We start from the raw sequence: 12,205 nt of genomic DNA on the forward strand, positions 1-12,205 counted from the left end.
CTTCCAAACCAAATTTGCACACAAAGATTTGATTTCTACATATGGATGTGTACAACAATAAAAAAAATCTTCCTAGAATTGGTAGTGATTGTTCTCAATGACTTAAAGGTAGTAGTTGATTTTTGAGTTCCAATAGAAGTTTTCATAGTTATGCTTGAGCTATAAAAGCAAGTTTTGTAACCCTTTCAATTGTTAGTATTTTCTTTAATTTTGTATCAGATATATTGCAAAGTCTGCAATTGTAATTTCCATCTTTGAATGAATATAATTCTTTATTGTTTCTCTTTCTTCCAGTAATACATTGTGCAATATTCTCTTGCCTTCTATTAATGAATTACCTTTATTCTTCATCTTATATGATTGTGTCTATTTTCCCTTTGAATGGTGTAGAGTGAAGCTCCTTCCTTATAGCATTCTTTTGGTTTCTAATCTATATATGGTTGTTGAGTTAAGAAAGGATTGAATATGTGTACTTTGAGATTATATTAATGAATTTTTCTTTTCTAGGCAGAGATAAGATTGAACATACTATTCAGTATATCACCTATCTAGATTAGATTAGGTAGTTTAATTTTCATGTATTTCCTTCTCCCTTTTCCTCTCAATAAGTAGTTAGGTGCACCATGATAGTAAGGAAGTTGGCCTTCTCTAGAGACTCAATCTCATTGTTCAAGTCACACAACTTGGAGATTATTTCTATGTTTCACAAATGTACAAAATGCGATCATTAATTTAGAAAATACTTGCGTAAAAGTTATAAAGTTACATATTGAAATTACAAAGATATATAAATATATATATTACTAGGTTGCACTAGATCAGACAAGCGGTCACAGTCAATAGACGATTTCATCTGTACCATTTCCAGTGCTTGTGGGGGACGATAGGTGTTAATTGGGTCCAAAACCCGTATATCCCATTTGTCCACCCATTCAGTTGACTCACAGTCATCCCAATTTTCCTCTGCACATGATGGACAATAGCATGCCATTTTTCATGTGTGGATACTCCATGAACCTGCATCAGAGCTTCTAAAAGAGTGCAACTCACTGGATCCTGTTAGTGTGCAACAATCCTGATATGGTGCAATGTTAGTATTATCTATCAACCAAAAAAATCTACGAACCATAGACTCACCTTCCTTACCTGGACCCATTGTAGCATTACACCACTGGATGATGGATTTTGCATCTGTCAATATTGCTCCATCTTTTTACTTTAGTTCTTCACGAGCTAAGGCTCTTTTGATGCATGGGCCTGCACCATCGTGCTCTCCCTTTCCATGACCAGCCTCTGTGAAATTCCACATGTATTGAATTCTCCACAACTTGTGCATCCTGCTCAACCAATAGAACATCCGTGCATTCTTGTATTGAGATGCACAATTGTCTGACCAAATAATGTGCTAACAATATGTGATGCCCCTGTTAGCCAAATCTCCATAAAATAGTTGAAAAGAACCATGTACAAACTCCGTAGAATGTGATCGATCATCGTTGATGTAAAAATGGTACTCCCTCAAAATCTTCCTGTCATCCTCTGTACTTGTAGGTGAATGCATGAATGTTATGTGAACAAATATGGAAACTTGTTGAGAAGTATAATACTTTGCTTGCACCTCATTTTTTGGTTGTAGTGTGTAGTTCTCTGCGAAATCTAAAACCAAAACAATGGTATCTAGTGGAAGCGTATCCTTGCACAACTTGAATTGCAAATCCAGCCATCGAGCTCTATGGGTATGCCTTGCATACTCGTAAATAATGTTTTCACGAAAAATCTTCATGAACTCATACATTGGAATCTTTTCAATGACTAAATCACATCTTTTACCATGTTTCCCATCTTTTAGAGCATATGTCACTGTCTTAAATTTTCCATAATCTACTATTTCATTTCCAATTGCATGTGTACTATCCATATGTTGACAAGTTGATAAAAGTTGCAAAGAACCACAAAATAAGCACGTACCATCCAAGCATGATGTCTTGTAAAATTGTTGGCCATCCCTTATTTCACATAAAATGTTGGATATGAATTCCCTTGAAGATCTTGGTGGCTCATTTATGTCACAATCCTGCAAAACAAATTGAGAATGCAAAATTATGCATATATGCCTAAAAACATCAAAATGGTTAGAAAATTCAATATGTATCCTACAACAACAAGTTGTGCGTGTGTGATTTATCTTCACATAAAAAGGTTTACCCATCTCAAAAAATCTTTGACTTATTCGAATTTGAGGATACATACCAATAAATTTTGCAAAAAATTGTGTCTGAGTTGTGTCCAAAAAATGGTTTGCACGTGGCTCGCAATTTTGGCTACCAATCCTCCTTCTTACAACATGTCTTTGATTAGGGGAAACACGTGTGTTATTTTTTCAAAAATCTTCGATCAATGATTTCAAGGCTTCACTAATTTATTTATCCTTTCATGGTAGTCTACCACTAAATGTCCATAACTCATTTTTTGTTGGATCTTCCAATCTCTCATGCCTTAGCATGGCTCTCCTTAGAGTACCTCTACCAATTTTTAATGTTTTGCTTATCTTTCTCATGAGTCAAGCTTTCTTCATTTGGTTACTTACTATTGTTGATGTAAGTACTCGTCTTGCGATATTACTATCTTTGGTGCGTGATTTAGAACCCACTTTATCATAACCATTCATTAGATTCTTTACAATGTTTTTTTCATTTGAATCATCCATCGTTCTTGGCCCAAGAATCTTCATGATAGGCCTAAATTTTAAATTCCTCATCATTTCAAAAAATAATTGGCATTGACCCGTAATATTTAATTCATCAAAAAATAATCTCCACATACGATTAAATTTTCTTTGACAAGTACACTTGCTAATCTTGTCAGGCATTGATTTCAAAATGTTACTATCAATATCAATCAAATATTTTGGTCTTCTAAAACAAATTCTAGAAGGTGTTATAATCTCTTCAATTCTCTCAACATTTTGAACATCAACATAAGGTTGAGTGTATTGCGTACCTTGAACCGAAGATGATGTGCCTTGGCAATAAGATGCAAAAGATGGAATATCACCTACTTGATGTGTTGATATTGTGCCTTCAACATGACATGATGGAGTGTGTATATCGTCGGATCTACAAATCGGTGTCTCTTCAACATGAGAGGATGATATGACTTCAACATTGGAAGATGGTGTAGAGGACGATATGACTCCAACATTAGAAGATGGTGTAGCTTCACAATTCAATTGTCTTCTTGAGCGTAACAGTCTCATTCGTTCTCTTTGTCTTTCCAATTCTTCCTCTTTGTTTCTTGGTACCGATGGTTTTTGATCCTCTTCCAAAGTCAATTCTTCATTATTGCTTTGAAATTTTCTTTGCTCACGTAGTAATTTCATTTTATCTCTTTTAATTGCCAAATCTCTCTCTCTCTATCTTCATTTGTTTGATTTTTTGGTTTCTTCCTTGGCATGATGATGATTTCTACATGTCAAATTATTCAAACATTTGAATTACTTAAAATGTGTAAATTACAAATTATTCAAATACATATAAAAATTATAATTATTTGAATGAATACACAATATATATATATATAAAATGACTTGTCAAATTTTTAACCATTTCAAAATAACATTTCGTTGAAACATACAAATTTCAATGAATTCACTATATATTAAACAACATGTCAAATTATAATCAAATTTGTATCTATATATCAACAAACAATATTTAAAATAGATTGCACTAACCTTTTCTATACAAGGAATATTCAAAAAGTCTTCAAATCGTATATCCAATGATTGAATTTGGTGTTTGTTAGCTTCCAAAAGTGTTTACCACCTTGAAATAGTGTTTGTTAGCTTGAAATAGTGTTTGCCACTTTGAAAGAATGTTTGTTGTGTTGAAACCCACGATTTCTATCGGGATAACAGAGTGCAGAATAGAACAAAAGTAGAGAATGAGTGAAACAGGCCCCAAAGTTGCTTTTTGACCATTTTTAGGTGATTTCACATAGTGCGTACGCGCTATAACATCTATGCACTATATCACATATGCACTATATGAGAACACATCACTCTCCACCCTCCCTACTCTCTCTCTCTCCCTACTCTCTCTCTCTCTTCCTACTCTCTCTCCCCTCTCCCATCCCCTACTCTCTCTCTCTCTCCCCTCTCCCATCCTTTTCTCTTTAGATCTCTCACACACACTCCCATCCTCCCTCTCCCACTTCTTACTCTCTCTCTCTACCATCTCCTACTCTCTCTCACACTCTCTCCCATCCCCTACTCTCTCTTACACACACTCCCATCTGCTACTCTCTCTCTCTCTCTTGGGCTACTCTCTCTCTCCCCTCTCCCATCCCCTAAACTCTCTCTTTTGCAGAAACACACTCCCATCCCCCTCTCTCTCTCCCCTCTCCCATCCCTTACTCTCTAGATCGCTCACACGCACTCCCATCCCTCTCTCTCCTCCTCTCCCACTCCCTCTCCCACCACCTACTATCTCTCTCTCTCTCTCTCTCCCATCCCCTACTCTTACTCTCTCTCTCTCTCTCTCTCCAATCCCCAACTCTCTCTCACACTCTCTCCCATCCCCTACTCTCTCTAACACTCTCTCTCATCCTTTCACTTTGTCTCTCTCATCTCGTACTCTCTCTCTCTATCACCTCCTACTCTCTCTCACACTCTTTCCCATCCTTTCACTCTGTCTCTCCCATCTCGTACTCTCTCTTTGCCACCCCCTACTCTCTCTCACACTCTCACACTCTCTCCTATCCCCTACTCTCTCTCTTTCACAGACAAACACACACACTCACACTCCCATCCCCCCTCTCTCTTCTCTTCCATCCCCTACTCTCTAGATTTTTCACACGCACTCCCATCCCTCTCTCTCCTCCTCTCCCACTCCCTCTCCCAGGTCACCTAGTATTTCTCTCTCTCAAGTTCTCTCTCTCCCTCTCTACTCTCTCTCTCCCATCCCCTACTCTTACTCTCTCTCTCTCTCCCATTCCCAACTCTCTCTCACACTCTCTCCCATCCCCTACTCTCTCACACACTCTCTCCCATCCTTTCACTTTGTCTCTCCCATCCTGTACTCTCTCTCTCTCTGCCGCCCCCTACTCTCTCTCTCACTCTCTCCCATCCTTTCACTCTATCTCTCCAATCCTTTCACTTTGTCTCTCCCATCTCGTACTCTCTCTCTGCCACCCCCTACTCTCTCTCACACTCTCACACTCTCTCCCATCCCCTACTCTCTCTCTTTCACAGACACACACACTCTTATCCCACCACTCTCTTCTCTCCCATCCCCTACTCTCTACATCTGTCACGCACACTCCCATCCCCCCTATCTCTCTCCCTCTCCCTCTCCTACCGCCTACTAGATCTCTCTCTCTCAAGTTCTCTCTCTCCCTCTCTACTCTCTCTCTCTCCCCCATCCCATCCCTTACTCTCACTCTCTCTCTCTCCCATCCCCTACTCTCTCTCACACTCCCATCCCCTAATCTCACTCTCTCTCTCCCATCCCGTATGAGCTCTCTTTGCCACCACCTACTCTCTCTCACACTCTCACACTCTCTCCCATCCCCTACTTTGTCTCTCTTACACACATTCCCATTCCCCCCCTCTCTCTCTCCCTCTCCCACTCCCTCTCCCACTGCCTACTTTCTCTCCCCCATGCCCTACTCTCTCTCTTTCATAGACACGCACTCCCATCCCCCCTCTCTCTCTCCTCTCCCATCCCCTACTCTCTAGATTTGTCACACACACTCCCATCCCCCCTCTCTCTCCCTCTCCCATTCCCTCTTGCAGCACCTACTATCTCTCTCTCTCTCTCAAGTACTCTCTTTTCCTCTTTACTTTCTCTCTCCCACCCCCTACTCTCACTCTCTCTCTTCCATCCCCTACTCTCTCTCATACTCTCTCTCTCTCTCTCTCACCCCCATCCTATACAAGCTCTCTCTACCACCACCTACTCTCTCTCAAACTCTCACACTCTCTCCCATCCCCTACTCTATCTCTCTTATACACATTCCCATTCCCCCCCCTCTCTCTCACTCCCTCTCCCATTGCCTACTCTCTCCCATCCCCAACTCTATCTCTCTTACACACTTCCATTCCCCCTCTCTCTCTCCCTCCCACTCCCTCTCCCATCACCTACTATCTCTCTCTCTCTCTCCCTCTCTCTCCCATCCCCTACTCTCACTCTCTCTCTTTGCCACCCCTACTCTCTCTCACACTCTCTCCCATCCCCTAATTTCTCTCTTACACACACTTCCATCCCCCCTCTCTCTCCCTCTCCCACTCCCTCTACCATTGCCTAATCTCTTTCTCTTCCATCCACCCTCTCTCTCCCTCTCCCACTCCCTCTACCATTACCTACTCTCTTTCTATCCCATCCCCTACTCTCTCTATCTCTCTCTCCCCTCTCTCATTCCCTACTCTCTCTCTTTCACACACACCCATCCCCCCTCTCTCCTCTCCCATCCTCTACTTTTTCTCTCACTCGCTCTCCCTCTCCCACTGCCTACTCTCTCTCTCTCTCTCTCTCTCTCTCTCTCTCTCTCTCTCTCTTCTAGGCTTGTTCCAACTAGCCCTTGCCAGTCACTAATTTGTTGTTTTCTCCAAAATTTTCCACAGAACTTCCTAAACTATTGGGTGATTAAAATACCCTTTTCCTCACTCTAAAATATACTCCAAAACCAACTACACTTGTTTTGTAAAATATCACTCAAAACTGGCTATTTCAGTCTACCAACTAGGCCTAGTTTGAGGCCATTTACAAAGAAACTCACAATCCCTTGACTTTTGGAACTCCCATGACCGAAAAAAGTCTTAAGACATGACTCAAATGCAAGGATTCTTTTTTTTTTTTGGTCTCATGATCAACTTTACAATGGTTTTTACAAAACCCTCCTTTCTAGCCCCTTTACCCTAGGGCTTTCTAGAACTCTTACTTTGCAACATCTCTAGAACCCCAAAATGGTTCAAACACCTTAAATTTGGTTATATTAGATGACTTCAAACATAAAATGCAACTCTTGTTTTGAGAAAACACTAAATCCACCTTGGGAGCATTCACATACCCCTTTTTATGCACTCAAATTTTAGGGAAAACTATGCAAATACTTCTTAAATGGTTTCAACACTCGACTTTTCAGATGTAAATGGTTATTATAGACTCAAACCAACAAGAAAAATCCCAAACTTGAGGTTTCTCAACACTCAACAATCAAATTTCAAAACTATTACCAACACTTACTACTAGGACAATTTCTAGTTTTAATTGTCAAACTCCCAAACCATACAAAGGACCCCCCGCTGTTTTTACATTTTTAAACACTCTTTTTGGAGACCTACAATAACCTCTCTCACTTTTTGGAGATCACACTCCGTTTTCATTTTATGACGCCATCTCGGGTGATGCTGAAACTTGCAATATCGGCTAGTACAAAGTTGCCAACTACCAAATCTCTCTAACCTTTCCTCGTGTGGTCAGGTAAACCCTATCCCAAACCTTGTCCTATCCCCTTTAGTGCTCGAACGTTCTCAGGCACGCCAATCCAGAATGTCCCCAAGGGTCACTAAATGACATAGGGCTGCGATCTTTGACGGGGCATATCTCGGAGCTCGTGTGAGGTATGGATGTGATTCTAGTTCCTACAGGACCATGTTGGAAAGATCTACAATAACCTCTCTCACTTTTTGGAGATCACACTCCATTTTTGTTTTACAACACCATCTCGGGTGATGCTGAAACTTGCAGTGTGGGCCAGTACAAAGTTGCCAACTACCAAATCTCTCTCACCTTTCGTCGTGGGATCGAACTGTCTGCTCCGTTAGCTTCGAGTGGTCGAGTAAACCCTATCCCCAACCTTGTCCTATCCCCTTCAGTGCTCGAACGTTCTTAGGCACGCCAATCCAGAATGTCCCCAAGGGTCACAAAATGCCATAGGGCTGCAATCTTTGACGGGTCATATCTAGGAGCTCGTGCGAGGTATGGATACGATTCTAGTTCCTACAGGACCGTGTTGCAAAGACCTAAAATAACCTCTCTCACTTTTTGGATATCACATTCTGTTTTCATTTTACAACGCCATCTCGGGTGATGCTGAAACTTGTAGTGTTGGCCAGTACAAAGTTGCCAACTGCCAAATCTCTCTCATATTTCGTCGTGGGATCAAACTGTCTACTCCATTAGCTCCAGGTGGCCAGGTAAACCCTATCCCCAACCTTGTCTTGTCCCCTTCAATGCTTGAACGTTCTCAGGCACGCCGAACCAGAATGTCCCTAAGGGTCACTAAATGCCACAGGGTTGCGATCTTTGACGGGGCATATCTCGGAGCTTGTGCGAGATATGGATGAGATTCCAATTCCTACAAGACTGTGTTGCAGAGACCTACAATAACCTCTCTCTTTTTGGAGATCACATTCCGTTTTCATTCTACAATGCCATCTCGAGTGATGCTGAAACTTGTAGTGTTGGCCAGTACAAAGTTGCCAACTGCCAAATCTCTCTCATCTTTCGTCGTGGGATCAAACTGTCTGCTCCATTAGCTCCGGGTGGTCGGGTAAACCTTATCCCCAACCTCTTCCTATCCTCTTCAGTGCTCGAACATTCTCAGGCACGCTGAACCAGAATGTCCCTAAGGGTCACTAAATGCCACAGGGCTGCAATCTTTGACGGGGCATATCTCGGAGCTCGTGCAAGGTATGGATGCAATTCCAATTCTTACAAGACCGTGTTGCAGAGACCTACAATAACCTCTCTCACTTTTTGGAGATCACACTCCATTTTTGTTTTACAACGCCATCTCGGGTGATGCTAAAACTTGCAGTGTGGGCCAGTACAAAGTTGCCAACTGCCAAATCTCTCTCACCTTTCGTCGTGGGATCGAACTGTCTGCTCTGTTAGCTCCGAGTGGCCGAGTAAACCCTATCCCCAACCTCGTCCTATCCCCTTTAGTGCTCGAACGTTCTTAGCCACGCCAATCCGGAATGTCCCCAAGGGTCACTAAATGCCATAGGGCTGCGATCTTTGATGGGGCATATCTCGGAGCTCGTGCGAGGTATGGATGGGATTCTAGTTCCTACAGGACCATGTTGCGAAGACCTACAATAACCTCTCTCACTTTTTAGAGATCACATTCTGTTTTCATTTTACAATGCCATCTTGGGTGATGCTGAAACTTGTAGTGTTGGCTAGTACAAAGTTGCCAACTGCCAAATCTCTCTCATCTTTCATCGTGGGATCAAACTGTCTCCTCCATTAGCTCTAGGTGGCCAGATAAACCCTATCCCCAACCTTGTCTTGTCCTCTTCAATGCTTGAACGTTCTCAGGCACGTCGAACCAGAATGTCCCTAAGGGTCACTAAATGCCACAGGGCTGCGATCTTTGACAGGGCATATCTCGGAGCTCGTGCGAGATATGGATGAGATTCCAATTCCTACAGGATTGTGTTGCAGAGAGCTACAATAATATCTCTCGCTTTTTGGAGATCACATTCCGTTTTCATTCTACAATTCCATCTCGGGTGATGCTGAAACTTGTAGTGTTGGCCAGTACAAAGTTGCCAACTGCCAAATCTCTCTCATCTTTCGTCGTGGGATCAAACTGTCTGCTCCATTAGCTCCCGGTGGCTGAGTAAACCTTATCCCCAACCTCTTCCTATCCCCTTCAGTGCTTGAACGTTCTTAGGCACGCTGAACCAGAATGTCCCTAAGGGTCACTAAATGCCATAGGGCTGCGATCTTTGACGGGGCATATCTCGGAGCTCGTGCGAGGTATGGATGCGATTCCAGTTCCTACAGGACCATGTTGTGGAGACCTACAATAACCTATCTCACTTTTTGGAGATCACAGTTCATTTTTGTTTTACAACGCCATCTCGGGTGATGCTGAAACTTGCAATGTGGGCCAGTACAAAGTTGCCAACTACCAAATCTCTCTCACCTTTCGTCGTGGGATCGAACTGTCTACTCTGTTAGCTCCGAGTGGCTGAGTAAAACCTATCCCCTTTAGTCCTCGAACGTTCTCAAGCACGCCAATTCGAAATGTCCCCAAGGGTCACGAAATGCCATAGGGCTGCGATCTTTGATGGGGCATATCTCGGAGCTCGTGCGAGGTATGGATGCAATTCCAATTCCTACAGGACTGTATTACGGAGACCTAAAATAACCTCTCTCACTTTTTGGAGATCACATTCTATTTTCATTTTACAACACCATCTCGGGTGATGCTGAAACTTGTAGTGTTGGCTAGTACAAAGTTGCCAACTGCCAAATCTCTCTTATCTTTCGTCGTGGGATCAAACTGTCTGCTCCATTAGCTTCGGGTGGCCAAGTAAACCCTATCCCCAACCTTTTCTTGTCCCCTTCAATGCTTGAACATTCTCAGGCACGCGCGAACCAGAATGTCCCTAAGGGTCACTAAATGCCACAGGGCTGCGATTTTTGATGGGGCATATCTCAGAGCTTGTACGAGATATGGATGAGATTCCAATTCCTACAGGACTGTGTTGCAGAGACCTACAATAACCTCTCTCACTTTTTGGAGATCACATTCTATTTTCATTCTACAATGCCATCTCGGGTGATGCTGAAACTTGTAGTGTTGGCCAGTACAAAGTTGCCAACTGCCAAATCTCTCTCATCTTTCATCATGGGATTAAACTGTCTGCTCCATTAGCTCCAGGTGGCTGAGTAAACCCTATCCCCAACCTCTTCCTCTCCCCTTCAGTGCTCGAATGTTCTCAGGCACGTTGAACCAGAATGTCCCTAAGGGTCACTAAATGCCACAGGGCTGCGATCTTTGACGGGGCATATCTATGGGGTGTCAATACTTCGACTATACTTTAACTCAATGATTATCAATATGTGAAAAAATGGAACTCGTTGTATTTTGAAGTACTGAGAAGATGGCCTTGCCCTTCCCCAGAAGTTTCAAAAATGGGAGACATTAGGTAAGAGAGTGAAAATGTTACTATCACTTCAACGCACATGATGCAATTGGAAATGCAAATTTTGATGGTAATCATTTTGTGATAAGGGAGAGACTAGGGATGATCATTGTTACTATATCTTTAGTAGTGGAATTTTGTTTTCTCTTGAATTTGGTGGTGGGGGATCAGTGGTAAGACTCCTTGGATATTCCTTCTTATGATGTTAGTGACAAGTGTTGCTCTTTGAAAACACTTGTACAATCTTTTTTAAATTATTAGATAAAAATAGAGAATTGTAAGTATTAAACATGATTAGCCTTTAGTTCCTAGAAGATCTTTATTTCCCCATCAATGCATTTAGAAAGTTAAGTTTTAAGAAAATCATAAATAGAAAAAATTAGAGAAGCGATTTAAACATTTATATTGATTGGAAACATGTGAGTCTTGAGTTTCCTCTACCTTTTAAAGAACGTTCCTTAGCTAGTAGACCTAATTCCACATTCCATAAGACTATCATTGTGCTAAAGATTTAGGAAACCAACTGCTCTAAGATAAAGCTTCCCAGTCAATAATAATCTAGCCTATTGAGGTACATAATACTTCTCAATTAAACTTGTGTTAATTCAGTATTAATTTTGTAATTAACTACAATTTCAGTATCTGTGTATAGGGGGTGACTGAGAAAACTATTTGAGGTCCAATTTGAAAATATATTTGTAAGGATCTCGACCAAGGTTCACAACTTCGATGATTAATACATTCATTCAGTCCAGAACCTCACTACAAAAAAATAATATATAAAAAAGGTAGTGAACAACGTTATGTCTAGACCCAAATCAACCAATGAAAGTCAAATTAGCATAATGTGGAACAACAATATATGCATTGAGTGGGTTGTCATAAAAAAGCTTCATAATAAAATTCATGTCTAGAATTAAAAGACCTTAAAGAGCATTTATGCTTGTAACACAAATGGCCATTCAAAACTGAATATGATTACAATATGTGAAATAGCATTACAAGAACTTGTAATGCTCTTGTGAACATCGTGTTAATTCTTGTAAGAATCCCTAAGATGCTTGTTATACTCAAAATTTTGTTGAAATTGAATTAATTTTTATCCTATCGGTTAATTGGCTTAGGGTGATATATGCTTCTTGGATGGAATAATGAGTTCGTGATTAACTCTGTATTAAGATTCATAGCATCTTCTAGTTATTTGCAAAGGAAATTTATAAATTACTTGCTAATGTCATATGGCTTGCTTGAGAAAGATGGTCG

This window comes from Cupressus sempervirens, chromosome 10, assembly GCF_028749045.1.
Source record: "Cupressus sempervirens isolate cs-2001-9-10 chromosome 10, ASM2874904v1, whole genome shotgun sequence".
NCBI lineage: Eukaryota > Viridiplantae > Streptophyta > Pinopsida > Cupressales > Cupressaceae > Cupressus > Cupressus sempervirens.